Raw genomic sequence first — 19,425 nt, 5'->3', positions numbered from 1 at the left:
TATGTATATTCTGTGGACCTTTAATCATGTATGTACAATCACCAATGCGTTTATCCACTACTCCACATTCCCAGTAAGATGTGTTATTTCTGTAGCACTTTAAATATACTCGATCTCCCGAGTTATATTTCTTTCTTCTCGTGTGTGTAGTGTTTCGGATAATTGCCTGCTTTGGCAATAGTTTGTCAAACGCTGATTTTACCTTTCTGGCAAACATTAGATCAGCTGGTGATATGTTTGATGGTGTACTAGGATTTGGTGTAATCCTATATACTTGCAAGAATTGTTGCAAAGCTTTTTCTGTTGGTGTTCCAATGGATTTCTTTAACGCTCGTTTTAGCGTGTCCACGAACCTTTCCGCGAGGCCGTTCGACCTTGGATGATACGATGAGTCGTGATGTGCTTCACTCGGAACGTGTCGGAAAATTCCTTAAACTCTGCGGATGTGAACTGCGTTCCGTTGTCAGTGACCAGTGTGTGGTACACCGAATCTTGCAAACAACTCCTGTAAGAACCCTATTGAGTTTTTTGTTGTTGTATTCCTGCAACGCATTACCTCCGGCCATTTTGTGAAACTATCCACTACAATTAAATAATAGTTTTCACCTACTGGAACAGCGAAGTCCATGTGGATTCTCGACCATTGTTGGTCGGTTTTCGGCCAAGGTTTGTGTACTATAGGTGGAGATTTTGCCGCTAACTGGCATCCTTTACATTTATCAATTGTTGTCGCTATGTCAGTGTCCATGTTACGCCAGTACACATAGCTTCTCATTAACGACTTCATTCGATTTATCCCTGGATGTCCTGTGTGGAAATCTCTTAACATCCTATTCTGCAATGTTTTGGGTATTACCACTCTCTCGCTGTACAGTAACACATCGTCATATATGGAGAAAACTTCCTGCACCTTTGTGTCCGTTATAATTTTCTCTTTTATGTCCTTTATATATTCGTCTTTCTCGGCTTCCCTTTTAATGTCCGACAAAGTTACGGGTAGTTCCTTAATGATGTTTGCTACCATATTTTTTACTTCAACATTTGTCCGAATTGCTGCAATGACTGATTCTTCCAGATTGTGTTTTTGTGGTATCAGTCTTGACAGTCCATCCGCATGGCAAATCTTTTTTGATGCTAGATGTTGTAGCTGGAAATCGTAATTAAGTAGTATTGTACCCCAGCGCAGCAATCTATTTGCGGTGTATACCGGCAATCCTTTTTTGATCCATAGATCGTGACTAACGGTTTATGGTCGGTTTCAAGTATGAATTGTCTACCATATAAATTTAGTCACGGCAAAGATTATGCTCAACGCTTCTTTTTCGGTTTGTGAATATGCCCTTTAGTGCGCTATTGGTTTTCTAGACCCATCCGGCATAATATGTTGAATGCATGCTCCTAAGCCGTAGGAGCTAGCGTCACTAGCGACGACTATTTTTAAGTTTGTGTCAAAGTGCATTAAGAATAATTCGGATGTTAGTGCGCTCTTTATTTTGTCAAAAGCGGTTTGACATTCTTGCGTCCAGTTCCACGGTGTATCCTTTTTAAGCAGATTATTTAAGGGGGCTCGCAAGTTATGCATTCCTTCAATAAAAGATTGGTAATAATTTGCGAGTCCTAAGAAACTCTGCAAGGTTGTTACATTATCGGGTGCTGGCATATTTTTTATTGCCGCCGATCTGTCTGGGTCTGGACGTCGTCCATGTTTGTTTATTATGTGTCCAAGATACTTAATCTCGCTCATACAAAAGTCACATTTACTTTCTTTTACTTTAAAGCCGAATTCTTGTCTTCGAGTAAATACTTGTTTCAAATGTTCCTTATGTTCTTCTAGGGATTTGCTCCTGAAAACAATGTCGTCCAGGTATGCACATGCGCACTCAATACCACTTAGCATGGTGTCCATCGCTTGCTGAAAGAAGGCAGGTGCTACTTTGATGCCAAAAGGCAATCGGTTGTATTTGTATAATCCCTTATGCGTATTGATGCATAGTATTTTTGAGCAATTCTCCTCGACCGGTATTTGCAAATACGCGTCGCACAAGTCTATCTTGGAGAAGATATTACCCCCATTCAACTTCGTGAATATTTCCTCTGGGCTTGGTAGGGGGTAATGGTGATCATTTAATAGGGAGTTGACCCCGGTCGAAAAGTCTGCGCACACTCTAACTTCGTCATTCTTTTTCTTTACGTATACGGTGGGGGCTGCCCATTCGCTGTGTTCTATTTTTGATAGAATTCCCGTCTGTTCCAATCTATTTAATTCTTTATCAATCTTTTCCAACCCAGCGAACGGAACATTTCGCTTTTTTCTAAAAATTGGGCTGGCGTTTTCTTTAAGTTCAAACGAGGCCTTGAATTTATTGCAGCGACCTAAGTTAGTCGTGAATGCCTCAGGAAATAATTCTTTTAAATCGTCTTTTATATTTACTGTTGTTGGAGAAGAACATTCTAATTTTTTACAGAATGTATTGATTGGCTTATCCCATAGTCCGAATTTCTCAATTAAATCTATTCCAAACAGATTTTCACTATTTTTTAGTACGAATAATTTTAATTTCTTCGAAATCCCTTTCAATTTTATCGGGAGGACAACTTCTCCTTTAAATTTTATACCACCACCAGTTACCGTCCGGGCTGCTTTACTAGTTTTCATCATGGCCGGTTTTCTCAACTTTTTCCACGTATTCAGGTTTATTATAGAAACATCGGAGCCGGAGTCGAGTTGTAACTTTATTGATGTTTTTAATATTTCCACTTTTACGTATTTTCGCCGATCTTTGTCTAATTTTGTATTTGATTTTGTTTGCTGTACTCTCTTTCTGGTGTAACCTTTATATCTGCAGCAATCGCTTTTGTGTTCCACCTTCTTACAAATGTAGCATTTTTTTCTTCGTATCAGGACAATCTGATTCCCAATGCTTTTCTGCACATCTCTTACAGTTATATCTAGGAAGAGGCTTGTTATATTCTGTACTATATTTATGGTTATTATCTTTGTAATATCCCGTTCCATTTGGATTGTTTTTCTTTGTAAAGTTCTTGGTTGGTGCGTATGATTTTCTAACTTTTCTTACATATGCCACTCCGGATTCTTCTATATTTTTAAATCCTTTTTTAGTGTAATGGCCCTTTCACAGTCCTCTGCTAGTTTCTGGAGGGTTAAATCTTGCTCAGATTCCAGCTTAGACAACACTCGTCTGCGTATTTCTGCATTTTTCGTGGAAACTAACCCTTGAGCGAAGATTAGACATTTAAAATCTTCTACCGTTAGTTCTGCAAGCTTAAAATTATCGCAGTTTTTATTGACAACTGATGCGTATGTCAAATAATCTTGGTTGTCCATCTTTCTTAGATTCATGCACAGCCATCTTTTATGAAAAAGAGATATATTTTGATTAAATAATTCTTTTAGTAATTTTACAGCTTCCATGAACTCTAATTCCGCAGATTTTAGGTAATATGTAATCTACGAATTTGCTGTGTTCTGATGTACCCAATTTTCTGAGTAAGAGGCTCACTTTCTGACTATTTGGCCAATTTTTACAGTCCAGTTGAAAAACATCCTCGTATCTTGTGTAGTATGCTTCAAAATTCTTCTCTTCCTCAGGCACATAATGAAATGTGTCCATGCTATTAAAAATTGTTGTATGGGAGAAATTAACACTATCGACATTTTCTCGAATACTCTTTAGTAGTTCCAGTGTTTTAGCAAAACGTTCATCTTGTCTTTCTTCATACTCCAATTGTAGTTTCTTATGCCTTTCTTCCTGTTCCAATTGCAGTTTTTTCTGCTTTAATTGTACCATTTTCTGCTTTTCTTCTTGTTCCTGCTGCCATTTCAATAATCTGTCCACTCTCTTTTCCTCGCGGTCAGCCTGTGCCTGTATTTGTGTTTGCAAAAGCTCGTTTTGTGTAGCTTGTCTGCGTTTATCCCGCTCAGCCTGCGCTTGTAAAAATTGCATGAACATTTTTTATAAGTCTTCCATGTTTTTTTTTCTTTTTAGTGTGTAGTTAAAAAAAATATTGTACCATGTACAATATACACCGATGTGGGTTACAACAAAAAAGCAAATTGCTGTAAGCTCCTGTTTTCAATAATAATAATAATAATAATAATAATAATAATAATAATAATAATAATAATAATAATAATATCGCTGCTTGCAATAATATATTCTTTTTGCGAGTCACGCTGCAAAAAAAAAAAAAATAAAACAGGTTTATCTGGAATCACGAAATGGAATTGACTTTCCGTTTTTAGGCACTTACTAATAAGTAACTCTTTCCACAAAATAAAAGTTTGGGGTTTGGTTTTTTTTTTTAATCGAGTCACAATTGAATAAATGTATGCAGTACATTTAATTCTTTGAGTTTTTTTTCCTCTAGTATTTTAGTACTTAAAATACCTCTTAATTGAGATTACCTTTTTTTTCCGTGACGTTTTACTGTATTATCCGTTATTCAGTGACAACTTCAAGAAAAAAATCCTTTCCTTGAATTTTAGTTTTAGCTGTGGTATTTCCTTTTAGTACCGACGTCAACCAAAACATTAATTAAAAAGTCCTTTAGTTGTTGTTTTGTTTACGGAGAACAGTAATTAGAATCCACTGGTGAACTTTTTTCGTAGGTTACTTACTTGCTTTTCGTAATACGGGTCTGACCTGTCGTTTTTGCGACAGAACAAAGTTCGCTTTTCGTTTGCAAGTTGGTCCTTTAGTAAGATTTGTCGTGTAGCGACAAAAACAAAAATTCACTTTTACATTCGTTTGCAAGTCGGATTCCCAGAAAACGGCGTATATGTCGCTTTTGCCACGTTAGAGTTTTTTTTTCACTTGAGTTGAAACTTCTCTTTAGCGTAAAATCCGTTTGCTCGTCAACACTTTGCATTCCTTAAAAAAATGGTCAACCTTTGCGTTGTACTTTTTTTTTTTAAATAGTTCTTCGTCAAACTGTTATATTTGACACTTCATATCTCGTCGCCAACTGTTGTGGTTGCAAGGTTGAACAATAATAAGTAAGGAAATACAATGAAGACGCAAACAACAAGATAACGCAATAATAAGTGTATTAAAGAAAAGGTATATTTACAATACGTACAAATGACAGTGTCGAGTCAGAGAGTCTTGGTGGGAGGACCTGTACGCTCTTCGGCGTCACTTCTGGTGGCATTTGAGTAAGACACACCAAGGCCAACCTAGGCTTGCCATTTATAGTGTTATGTTATTCGCATATGCAAATAAGTGGTTGCCACCACAACAATATATATATATATAATGTGTTTATTATCCTTTTTCTCATATCTGTTTATATAATTTGCGTCATGATTTGCATTATACATATTTTATGCATTAATCCTTATTTCAATAGTTTTTCTTATACTTTATATATACATACATACATACATATATACATAAAAAGTATAAGCACATTGGTATTCGTAAAACTATCGAAATAGGGATTAATGCATAAAATATGTATAATGTAAATCATGATAAACAGATTTGAGAGAAAAGGATAATAAACAAATTTAAATCATTCACAAAGTTTCATTTGAGGTTTGCTCTACTTTGATTATGAACATATCAAGTTTATACTATTTTTATTTGCTAGTTAATCGTTAATTAATTAAAGTTTAAACTGTGATTTGTGAGATCATTTATGAAGATCAAGAAGAGAGTTTGGCTCAGAATTTAACCCTGAGAGACAACGATTATATCAACTTTGAGATGTGAGATTCGTGACTACTAATTTGTAAGGTATTAATCACCAATATTGTTTAGAATGAAAATCCTTCGATTTCCATAGTTTCATCATCATCCTCTTATTTTGCTTCCCCATCTGTTTCATTCCTTTGATGTTCACATAGTATCTAATATCTACCACCAGAAGCTAAAAGAGAAAGTGGTATCAGTCTTCCGTAAAATCAACTCATTTTTATTTTATTTAGATAATGTTGATTTCGGACAAATTCGATTTGTTCTCGAATTTCCATTTCTCGCAGACTTTTTCGCAACGAAATTCATGATTGTCAAAGTCACTACCGTCACTTGAAATCGGTAAGAGATGGACAAATATATGTATCATATTCACACTTACATATACATAAAACTTGCCTATTAACTGTGAAACTTAGCAGAAGCCTTGCATCGTACAATTATGGATATTTTCTTTCGCTTTTTCGTCTATGTATTTTTCACTTAATAGTTGTTCTTATTCACTTATAATACTATTCCCAATTTTATTTTGTTTGGGAAATTTACATACCTAAAGAGTAGCGCGCGACTTAGTGTTGTCCGGGAAAATGTATAAGAAACCACATCATGTTATATGGCTACACTTCTCATAAATGTAAGGAAACAAAGAGAAAATGGTCGAGCAATAAAATCCTATTGAATTGTAATACTATCTGATATCTCACTCATCGTTTTCAGTCTCGTTCATTTTTGAACACCCATTTTCAAGGGCATTATACAGTTATTTTTGTTCCCATCTAATCACAAATTCAAAACTGACCGTAAGCAAATTTCTTGATTTGAAACGTCTCACATCCTTTTAATTCATACAAAAAATCTTTTGAACTCACCTCGTGTTCTTTTTTTCATGTGTAAACTTGCAAATGATTGTACAGTTACAAACCGTGAGTAAATACTTACTTCAAAATCAAGGCAGAGAGGCCACTCAAGAATAAGAGTTAATACATGTTAAGTAGTTAGTGAGACAATAGTGATGATCAGAACTGATGACACTTGGGTAGGGCCTAATTGTTTCAGAGGACGAGTCAACAAACTTTATTCCCATAATACTTGATATTGACCAAGTCATAGTCAGCCGGGAAGCAGCCTCACAGTATCCTGTTCCACATATGGACAGTTCTAGGAAAGAAACTGTGCTCATGGAAGTTGTGTTAAGTGTTAGGCAGTACTCCATCTTGATTCGTATTTGAATCTTCTAAACGTAGAGGATAGCGCCGAGAGTTTGATACTTTTTGGAATGGTAGAATGATCCTACCGTTTTCCAGTGATTCAGGCAACAGATCTGATGTGGGACTTCCATTTCAGGTCAGGAATTCAGAACCCTGTTTGTTGTGCGCAAAAATTCATAGGAACCAAGCCTCTGCTCAGAGTTTTAACAGTATGAGTAAAAGCCATTCTTGTTTTTTATAACCGTTTTTTCAGTTGTTGCGAGCATTCCTAAAGGCAGCTTTAATTTCTGAACATCTATTTCGTTTAACGCAATTGAAATAGTAATTTCTGTATGCAATGTTAGCGGCACATTCAGGAGTGTACCACCATTGGTTATTTGGTTTTAGTTGGAGAATTTTGAGGTTATGTAACTGTCAATACGAACTGTTAGCCCATCTGTTAAGTCGGATGTTATAGAGAACACGTCATTTTTTAATATACAATATAGTTATATTTCAGATATGAATGTATGAAAATTATTTTAGTCAGTCATCGAGTTGTGATACACATTGCAATAGAAGAGATACCTTCTTGTTACACTTTGTTTTAATAGACAATCAAGTGGTAGAAAGATCCAAGTGGAGACGGAATGGGGGATGAGCACAGTTGAAAGCAAGTTGTCAGAAAAAGGTCTAGAAAGCTAAAAATTGAACATTAGAATCGGAAATGCAAGTGGGTTCGTCAACAGTCTGGGTTATCGGGAGAAATCATGGTAGATTCTTCCTTCCCATTCTAACTTGTTTGAATGAACCAACCAATCAACGTTGTGACGTGAATTCTCCACAAACATGAATGTTGTCAGTGGGATGGGCAGATAGAATATCGTCAATTTCTACGCGATACCCACAAAGATCTTGACTTTATCATTGTGTGGACGGTATAGAGTTAATATGAAAACAGTGTTGTGAGTAAGTACAATTTGGAAGCACATGTTTACGATCTTCATTGGAAAACTCTACTTAATGTAGGCAAATCTTCCATGTCTATGGCGATCTTGGAGTTCAGGTTTGGATGTTAGCTTAACCTTTAATCGATAAATCGTCCAAGGAAGCAGTGTGATCAATGCCAGTTTCGCACAGTAACAACAGGTCTGGCCTCCTGTAATTGAATTTAAACCCCTGGCAATTTGGAACAAAGACTCCTGATGTTGGAGAAGGAGACTTAATAGTGGGGGGTCTATGTTAGAAGCTAGAGTACTGGGTTTAATTTTTTGGAAGTTGTTTTTCTTTTCTTTTCTTTCTGGGGTTGTGAAGTTTTGTGAAAAAGGTCTGGGAAATTGATTATGAGGGAGGCAAGGAAAGAAGAAAAAAAGGAGACAGAGAGAACGTGTTTTGACAAAGGAAATACTGTTTCCACTAATATAGCATCGAGAGGCCTCGCCAGATACTAATGCATAGTTCAGAATCCATTCACCAAATTGCAATGCAGCAGCCTGGTGCTTTGCACCTGCTAACAAAGCAGACTGCTTCGGGAGTTACACCAAGGCTCGGGTCCCTGACTTTCAGGCAGATAACGTAAGCATAGTAAGAACTTTTACCTTCAGTATCCTTATTAGTAACATGGCAATAGGAGTATAGTATAACATGGCAATAGGAGTAGGAATAGAGATGGAAAGAAAGAATAACTCAGAAAATCGCCATTTACCTCAAATGCAAAAATGACAACCGGGAGGACACCGTTTTCTTCATTACCCTGTCAGAAATATCGCTCATGAAAGATGAGGGCTGAGAAGCAATAATAGAGGATACCAGACTTACTAAGGATGCTGGAAAATCCATTCACAAATGTATTTTTTGCATGATATAAGCTTCATGAATAAATACGTTTTTGACGGAATTCTTTTTTCTGTTATTGATGACAGCATGTTATCATGTAGTAATAAATGCAGCTCTGAAGTATTTGTGTATCTTTAAAGAGCGAGAGATAGTCGTTGTTTAAGTGCGCCACCAGAATTTTCGTCTCAGAATTTTCAAAAAAATAAATATGTAAGAATTTTTCTTTATTTGTATCTAATATTTATTATTCACATTCGATCAGATTAAAAGATACCTGAATGTTCAAATACGTTTAAGGGTTCTGAGGGTGCATAAATGACACACAAGAACTGTTCTCAATACTCAGATGAAATTTAAATGCCAGGAATCTTTCTTAATTACTGCTTCAAATTTCATATAAATCGGAATATTTGATATTAAAAGAAAAAGTTCAGTCACCTTTCTGTCCTCCGGCCCAATAAAATCATGAAAATATATACATACATATGTAACCCCAAACTAATGTAAATAGATAAAGTCCTGTTTATGCTCAGAATAATGGGAACAGTGGAGTTAATGCGATGAACTATATGAGATTTTTTCATCAATCTTGTCCGTGTCGTTTGTACTGGTGGTGTTGTTGTGAGCGGAAAAGGTTGTAGTGTTAGTCAGTTTTTTGCTGTTGTGAATAATAAAATATTTTCCTTCGTTTTATTCCTTTTTTATATCTTTTCCTTTTTTGCACGCGTTGCATATTTCCAAATAGTCACTCGCGTTTTCTTTACTATATTTTCTGCTGCTTTTTCTCAAATTCTCACATCTTTGATTTATTTACCATCAGCTTTAACGTAAACCCCTCAAACCATTCCCTCCTATTTTTTACAGACAAAACCGCACTCGTATATCTGAAAATCAACCCTTCTTATGCCCGTAATATCATCATGAACCTAAACACGTCCAAGGCGCGTGGGTCTGATCTTATCCCTGTTATACTAATTAAGAAACTTTTAAAACTGTTCAACAAATGCTTGGCCGAATCTTGCTCCCTCATCGGCAAAATATTGGCTCCGTTGTTCTAGTATTATAGAAGTTTTGTGATAGAATCTAACGTGCGCACCGTTACGCTCGAATCGCGTTCGTTAACCTTCTCTCGACCCCCCACGTCGTCCGCACTGTCGAAAAGACAAACAAAAATAAATCAGGGTATTTTTTCTTTTTTAACAAAAGTACTTATTACTTTCCCATCTCGCCATCGTCTATCTCTCCCGGTGTACATTTTTCTTCACCCAACCACACACCGGTCGTAGCTAGCCCTTTCTCGTCTATGACTTTACACGTCCATCTCCTTCGACGCCGACTTGGTTTCTTTCGGCCAATTGGTGTCTTTTTTCTTTTTCTTCAGATGCAAGCCGGAACACACTTGCCAATTGGCATACGCCTTCAAACACTGCTCCTGCTGCTAATATAATCGTTCATCATCCATTCTTCTCTGCTGCTGATATTTGCATACGCGCCATATGCCCTCTGTTACAAGAACTAATGTCCTAAATTATTGCTCCTACAGTTTCTTGCCCTTTCCCCTTCGTTAAAATCTTTAAGCCTTTAATCAATTAAACACTCGTCCACTATTATGTAAATGCTAGTCGTCTTTAGGCAATCCCGCTTTACAGTAGATATAAATGTCACCTCTCAACGCATATACAACACACTAGATGTGACAGGGTAAGCTAGAGCTCTAGGTCTTAATATATCCAAAGCCTTTGCCAACGTCTAGTATGAAAGGCTTATTACAAAAATTACTACCTATGATGTTTTTGGACGAATACTCAACATAATAAGATCCTTCCATGTTAGAAACATCCATGTTATCCTCGATAGTCATCTGTCTAAACAACATGATATTAATGCATATGTATCCAGGGGTCGATCCTTTGACTTTTATTATTGCTGATATTCATAATTGAATTTCTTGATAAATGTATGTCTCAGGTGGGTATACTTGCTCTATAATAGTAATGGCTGTAAAACGAATGCACACCTATCCAAAGGAATTACAGAAACACTAGAAAACGGCCGTCAACCTGTAGTGAAATAAAACCGCAAGCAGATGGTAACAATGTTACTAATACTAAACTTCTTTCATTTAACAACTAGAAAAACTTCCCAATCAACGATTGCCACGGCAAATAACACACTACCTTAGAGCAAATCTTTCAAACTTCTCGGACTAACATTTACAGAGAACACGAATTGGAACAAATACATTGAGGACGTTGCAAAGACTGTAGCTAAAAAGGTGGGCCTCCTCTACCGTGCGAGAAAATTACTAACTCCAGAGATTATTCTCGTATACAGTTACAAAACCATGATTAGTCCATTCATAGAGTATTGTTGCTGAAGCATGTCACTAGTGTTTCACCATAAGACAGGCATAAGACAGCACCCACCAAAAGAGTCTCAAATAAAATAGGTCCCACTATATCGGCCAAGCTACATATTTTTGTACTCATCACCTGGTCGCCGCCACACATTCTTAAGGCCATCCGAACCAAACAAATTAAATTTCGTCTGGTTCCAGTAATCTATGGGCTTTGTTAACACATCTTCAGCAAACTGTTTGCGTGCTTTCTTGTGTATTGCCTTCAGAAGAGGCTTCCTCCTGGGGTGACAGCCATGCATATCAATTTGAGGAGTACAAATATAAGTGTGTCATGCCTACATTCAAGCATGGTGATGGAAATGTCATGGTCTGGGGCTGCATGAGTGCTGCAGACATTGGCGAGTTACACTTCATTGAGGGAAACATGAACTTCAACGTGTACTGTTAAATACTACAGCAGAGCATGATCCCCTCCCTCCAGAAACTGATTCGCAGAGTAGTGTTCCAGCATGACAATGACCCAAAAAACACATTCAAGACAACCACTGCTTTACTGAAGAGGTTGAGGGTAAAGGTGATGGACTGGCCAAGCATATCCCCAGATTTGAACACAATAGGACATCAAGCAGAAGGTGGAGATGTGTAAAGTCTCAAATATCTGATAAACTCCATGCCTAGGAGAGTAATGTTGCATGTTAATATTAACAACATAATAGGATATGAGAAATGTGGAAAAAGTTTTAATCGATTTTTCTTCAGTAAAAAGGGCTGCTAGGGGTCAAATTTGAAAAATTGGTGCGTGGATATCATTGGATTTTTATCTGTTTTTCAACTATTTCTTGAATGCGTACGTAGCTCACATAAGAGATTCGTTTAGTTAAGAATAAGTAGGTTTGAAGCCACATTTAAAAACGTGTCAAGCTGGCATAACAGTTATCGTACTTAACTCACTGTCGTTAGATTTTGGTTTCGATCTCTGCTTCAGTATTTTTTTTTACTTACAAGAAGTGAACTGTTTAGAAAAACACGATTCTCGCATACGCATGTCTCAGTTTCTGTATGAATCAAAATATAATATTTATGCGTATTTTACGACCGGGCAACATCGGCTGACATACTAGCATGCTATAAAAGTTAAATAAAAAAGATAAAATTGTAAATAAGTACTTTTATTATTTCTCTCAATCTTTCTAGTTTCTAATTTTCTCTCCAGTTATAGATTGAATAGTATTAATATTTGTATTCATAATTGTCTCTTCTAATCCTCTATTTTAGAGTTTGTTTTATTATCATTGATTGCTAATAAACAAAAATGCCTTTTCACACACACACACACACACACACACACACACAGATATATATATATATATACATTTATATATATATTTCGACCTATGCCATAAATGAAAGCAAAGGTAACGTAACATTTTCCTACACAATAACTCTGTCAATTTTCAGTCTACAGACGCGAAACTTGATATACAGGATAGTGAGATTTGGAAAAATCTTTGGAATCCGTTTTCGGCTAGAAATTTGGTTGTTTTGAGAACTCTATCAAACTCCTCCGCTTATTTTGAGTCTAAACAATTGAACTTTTAGATATAGGTTCCTTAGACATGGATCTAACTTAATAACTTTATTTGAACCCAAAACAATAAATGTTAAGGAGTCATAATAGGAGTCAAATTTTTGTTTAAAATTGACCTCTGCGGTCTCTACCAAATTACTCAGACAGTTTCTTGTCTAAACATTTGAAATTTTCTATAAAGAGTATTCAGAGATAGAGCAAGCTTTTTAATCGGTTTGGGTCGAAAATTTGAGCTACCAATATATAAACGTGTGTATGTATGTTTGCATGTCTGCCTAAAACTGTCGACAGAGGCGATGGATTTTGACGAGATTAGTATCGTGTTAAAGGTCGACCTTTTACACGACAAATACCAAAGCATTGGCTAAAAAAATTAATATTTTCCCCCCTCAACTGGCCACTTTTCTACAGGAGAGGTAGCTTTTTTCGCCGATATTTTCGAAAGTCATCCTCTCTTTTCGATTGTCTAGTCACTTCCGGTTTGGTGGTGGTCATAACAGCAAATACGTCAGGTTCTTTCCCGTTCTTTTCCTCCTTTGCGGTACGGGTTCGAGCCTGCCTCCCTACTGCCACTTTTTTTTTTGCTCAACATAAACCTTTAAACACCCGAGCAACGCCGCGCACCCATGCTAGTATATATATATATTAAAGTAAGAGTGTTTTTCCACAAATAATAATATAAAAGCACTAGCATGTAACTAAAGGAACCACGAAAACAACAAAAGAAACAAACCGAAAAAATCAGAACTGAGTAAAAGACACACGAAGAGAAATTAACAACTCTTCTCTTTTTGCATTTGAAAGTCTGTTTCATTTCATAATGATTAAAAAAGGATTAAATGAGTTTTCCTAATAGAGAATATACTCGATATGATTGAAAATAATAACAGTGGTTAGATCATCTTGGTTTTAACGCAAAAGTTGAGTAAATACAAAAAAAAATTAAAGCTTTAAATTCTGATTGAGAAGATATTTCCAGCTATACCATAGCTAGAGATCTTGCGAAGTAAACCTTTATGCCATACCCTATCAAAGGCCTTTGATATGTCAAGAGCAATTGCCCTAGAAAGGTTTCCTCCGTCGAGAGATTTGCTAATCCTATGAGATATAACCGTTAGCACATCTGCTGTAGATCTAGCAGAACGGAAACCATATTGATTGTCACCAAGAAGGTTATTTTTGTTGAGATGTTTGATTTCTTCTGTATTTAACACAGATTCCAACAACTTACTCATGACGCACAGGAGACTTATTGGCCTGTACTGAGAGGGGGATGAGCGATCACCTGAATTCTTAAATATAGGGAATACTGATGATATTTTCCAGGGTGATGGGAAGCTATTCTCCTTAACACAACGTTTAAACAGTTTTGTAAGTATGGGCGCTAGTTATGGTTGAAGTTTTTGAGTACTATAATTGGAATACCGTCAGGGTAAGTTGCTTTACTGGAACTAAGGTTTTGATTAGCTTGGCAACATTACGTACAGATATATGCATATCACATAGTGTGTTTTCTGATACAGGAGGAAATATTGGGGGTAGGTGGCCTTGGTCCCAAAGGTTAGAATTAGCTGCAAAATTCTTGGCAAAGAGTTTGGCGTTGTCTGATTCTGAGGAGATTACATCAGGTCCATTGATGATAGTTGAGATAGAGCACATGCTTCTGTTCAGGATTCTGTTTGCTATTTGCCAAAAACTGGTGTGAACCAAGCCGCTGCTCAGCTACTTTGGACTTGACAGATTGAGCATACAACTCTCTTGTGTTCTTTATTACTTTATTACAATGGTTGCTGGCTGTCCTGAAAGCGGCTTTAGTTTCCATACATCTATTACGTTGGAAGCAATGGAAAAAGTGATTTCTGTGCGCAATGTCAGCAGTACATTCTGGAGAGAACCATGGCTGGTTGTTAGGTTTTTGCTGGAACTTTTTCGAGGGTATGAAACGGTATATACCTACAATAACCATTCCGTCAGGTCTGATACTATAGAGGACACATCCTTTTTTAAACATGGAACGCAGAGGTAGATCCGATATAAATGTATGGAAGCTATCTCAGTAAGCCTTAGTGTATAGATATACTGTACGATGGAGAGGTACGTCTGGGGACATATTACACTTCATTTTTATCTTAATTGATACAACAGAGTGGTCGGAAGATCCAAGAGGCGACAGAACAGAAACTGAACATAGTTCAGGGCAAGTTGTGAGAAAAAGGTCTAGTAGACTCGCATACTGGCCGTCATTGTCGGGCACATGGATGGGTTCGTGAACAATCTGAGTGAGGTCATAACCAATGGAGAAATTATGACAGAACCTCCACTCATCATCGACTTTGTTTGAGTGGATCAACTATTCGACGTTGTGAACATTGAAGTCTCCACATACGTGAATGTTAGCTGAAGGATAAACAGATAGGACTTGGTCAATTTTCTCAGATATGCTTTTAAAGATAGTAACTCAACTGTTATTGAGGCGATAGAGAGTAAATATAAATGCAGTAGTGTGAGCTAATGCAACCCGGAAGCACATATAGGGTAAGTTAGGATCTTCTCTGGAGATGTCTCTACCACATGGAAAGCCATCTTTAATATAGGCAAATATTCCATGCTCATGACGATCTTAGGGGTCAGATTTAGAAGCTAAGTTAGCGTATACTTTAATTCCCACATTTTCTAGGGAAATAGCCTGTCCAATGCCAGTTTCTCTTAAAAATAAAAGGTCTGGTTTAGTCTGCTGTAATTGGGTTTCAGCCTCTGGAAAGTTATAACGTAGACCCCTGATGTTGGAGAAGGAGACATGGTTATAAGTTGGAAGTTGGAGAACCGAGTTTAATCGTGCATTTTTTCTTGAAAAGTGTCATGATGGAATTTTGGAATTTTTGGACTAGGTCGTTAGATTTACTTAGAGCAGGACAGAGAGGGGAAACAAAGAGAGAAAAAGAAATGAAGAATATTTTTTGTAGAGCATGATAAGGTAAAGCCGTCACAATTACCCACCAATATGGCATCGAGAGGCCCCCACCAGAAGCTACTGCATGGTCCAGAATCCATTCACCAAATGGCAATACAGCAGCCCCCAGTACTTTGCACCTGCTGATAGGACAGCCTCCTTAGTGGTTAATCCAAGGTTCGGGTCCCTGTCTATCAGGCGGATAACGTCAGCCCAGATAAAACGTTTACCTCCATCACACTTACTAGTGACATGGCTACAAGGATAGAATAGAAACAGAAAATTTCCGCCATCTCTGCCAACTGTTCGCGCAAAATACTGCCAACCTACAAAACAGCTATTTCTTCTCCCTTTCTCAGAAAAATCACTCGTTAAAAATGAGGACTGAGGGACAAATAAGGAGAAGCGAGAGTAAAGGGAGCTGCCGATAATTGGTACCATTTTGAAGATTGACATCTCGGACGACAAATTTCGAAACATTAGCCAAAAATATATATTCTTACATGCTCAATTGGGGACTTTCCTACAAGGAGGGGTCGATTTTTTGAGAGCAATTTTTGTAAGTCCTCATATCGGTTGAATTGACTTTGCCTACTTTTAACGTTTCGAACTTCCGGTCGCGTCATTGAGTAGCGGTAAGACGTCAGCTTTTCTTTCACTTTCTTTTCCGCCTTCGCATCATGGGTTCGAGCCTGCCTACTACCACTTTTTTGCTCTATACACCCCCCAAACACCCGGACAACCTCGGGCAACCAGGCTAGTTTATTATAATAAAGTATAGGGACACGAATTCAAAGTCAGAACAAAATTTTATTAGCTTGTTAATTGTTGGGCATAGAGAAATGTATCAATAATTTTGGGTTAATATATAAAACTGGAGTATGGTGAAATAAAATGCGAGTAAATGTTTATGATTATTTTATAAATATTCCTTGTAGACATGAAGTCTATCAAAAAATATGGTTGGATTGTGGAAGAATATGGCAGCAAATTAATAAAAAATTTATTTATTGCGTTCATTATGCAAAAAGGTAGAACTTATATTGAAATTATATGCAGATATATTTTTATAAGAATGAAAAAAATATTAGGTATTGACGTGACCTTGAGGAATGAAGAAGTGACTCTCAAGCGGGTTAGAAGTTAGAATTTAATATACACTGGAAAACGTAAATGCAAGGCGAAAAACTGAAATCGGGAATCACGAACCCAAGAAGCAGGCAGGCAGAATTCGTTAAGTGATTATATGTTTTTGACATACAGTTCCAACATTAGCACAGAGGGTTTTATTATAATTCATAAAGAAGTGACCATAGACTCGCTCCTATGAAAAAGGACCTACTAGAAATATATTCAATCTACATAATAACTCTAGCAGTTACTTTAGAGACTTCAGGTTTGTATCTGTTGAAATCTTGAAATCAAAGTCCTTATAAAAACGTTGCTATCGTGATGGTGACTATAATATATTATTCCTCAACAGTTATATAAAAAGAAGCATAGTGTGTGTGTGTGTGTGTGTGTGTGTGTGTGTGTGTGTGTGTGTGTGGACTCAGAAACAGCTGGGCCGATTTTTTTGAAATTTCACACAAAGGTACTTGATGAGTCTGGAAGTGTTTATACGTAAGGTTCTATATTGGAATGCATCTGATAAGTATCGAAAATCAATAATCGAAAACATCTGATTAAAGAAGAAAGTTCAGTTTTGAGCTAACACTTTTATACAATATAACATCACAAGTGCATTTGAGAAGTTTTAGCACCACATAAGCAGAAAGGCACAGCTGGTAAATCTACTGTAGATTGTTTGATAAAGCAGGGGCGCGTTCGAAATGAATGTTCAAAATTGAAGCAGGATACTTGAATTTCGCATTTTAAACTAATTAACAGATAATTCTATAAAAATAAACTGTACATTCTCTACGGTACAAATTAGACTACAATGTATTGCGAACTACGTCACCGCGGGGAGGCATGTGAAGCTTCCTCCCGGTACAGTGCGGGGGGCCTTAATTAGAGCAGGTATCAATCGATTTGATTAGAAAACAGGGGATTTCACCAATTTTGATGATAATAAAATTATAGAAGGGTGGGACATTTGTTAATTCTCATTGAATCCCGGACATCATCAGGTCTTTTTTTTACATAGGCATCACCACTTATCAAGGCCAAGAGGCCACTCAAGGATAAGGGTTAAAGAGTGTACAGTAGACATTGGACAATATAGTAATCATTAGTAATGAAAATTTGGTAAATTTGATAACTTATATAGAACGGCTCATCAAGAACTTATTTACGTTAGACTTGAACACAACCATATTGTAGTCAGCCGGAAAGCAGGAAAACGGAAGACAATTCCACAGGCGTGCAGTTCTAAGAAAGAAGCTTTGTTCATGGAATCTACGTTTAGGTTTAGGCACAGATAAAGAGTGGGGGAATTATTGATAGTGTGTACAGCTAGACGAGTGTTTCTTGTGAAAGTTTGGCGAGGGGGAACCATAGATTGAAGCTCAGTTGAACACCTTCCATGAAAATAACGATACATCAGAGACAAACTCGCAACATCTCTTCTGTGAGATAGAGGTTGCAAGGAAGAGAAAAGGACATCTCCTACGAGGCTACGAAGTCTATTTTGAACTCTATCAAGGCAGGACAAGTCCTTTCTAGCAGCTCCTGCCCAGATGTGGCAGCAATATTCAATCCTTGGACGTACCTGGCTCTTATATAGATAGAGAATAGCATCAGCAGTGAGATATCTACCGGATCGATAGAAAGATCCCACCATTTTTCCAGCGGCCTTGGCAACAGATTTGCTGTACGTGTTCCATTTAAGATCAGGAGTAATGGTCAAGCCAAGAAGCTTGTCAAAACTAGAGGCCTCCTGAAAGACGAGAGCCATTGATGCCAGATGTGGATCAGAATGTTGATGATGTAAAGAGAGAAGCTTGGTTTTAGATGCATTAAAAGTAACCAGCCACTCCTTTCCCCATTGTACTACGTGCTAAAGATCAGAGGAGAGAGAATTGGAGAGAAATTGGTCGTTTACTGTCTTAGATGTGCTACCATAAATGGTAGTGTCGTCAGCATAAATGTCTACAAATGATGTAAGGATGTGATTTGGAAGATCATTAATATAGATCAGGAAAAGAGTTGGGCCCAGGATGGACCCCTAAGGGACACCGGCATTAATACTGTGAGCTTCTGATTTTTGCCCCTCAACTACTACTCTTATGAACCTATCATAAAGAAATGATTTAATAATTGAGAAGACATTTCAAGCAATACCATAGCTAGAGATCTTATGAAGTAAACCTTTATGCCATACCCTATCAAAGGCCTTAGATATGTCAAGAGAAATTGCCCTAGAGAGGTTGCCTCCGTCGAGAGATTTGCTAATCCTATGAGATATAACTGTAAGCACATTTGCTGTAGATCTAGCAGAACGGAAACCATATTGAGTGTCACTAAGAATGTTATTTTTGTTGAGATGGTTGATTACTTCTGTATTTAACACAGATTCCAACAACTTACTCATGACGCACAGTATACTTCTTGGCCTGTACTGAGAGGGGGATGAGCGATCACCTGAATTCTTAAATACAGGGCATACTGATGAAATTTTCCAGGGAGATGGGAAACTGTTCTCCTTAAGACAGCGTTTAAACAGTTTTGTAAGTATGGGCACTAGTTCAGGTTGAAGTTTTTTGAGTACTATAATTGGAATACCGTCAGGGCCAGTTGCTTTACTGGAATCAAGGTTTTTGATTAGCATAGCAACATCACGTACA

This window comes from Euprymna scolopes, chromosome 8 (assembly GCF_053919585.1).
Source record: "Euprymna scolopes isolate OS-2025 chromosome 8, ASM5391958v1, whole genome shotgun sequence".
Classification (NCBI taxonomy): domain Eukaryota; kingdom Metazoa; phylum Mollusca; class Cephalopoda; order Sepiida; family Sepiolidae; genus Euprymna; species Euprymna scolopes.
The sequence above is the reverse complement of the archived record's forward strand: the minus strand, read 5'-3'. Positions refer to the sequence as shown.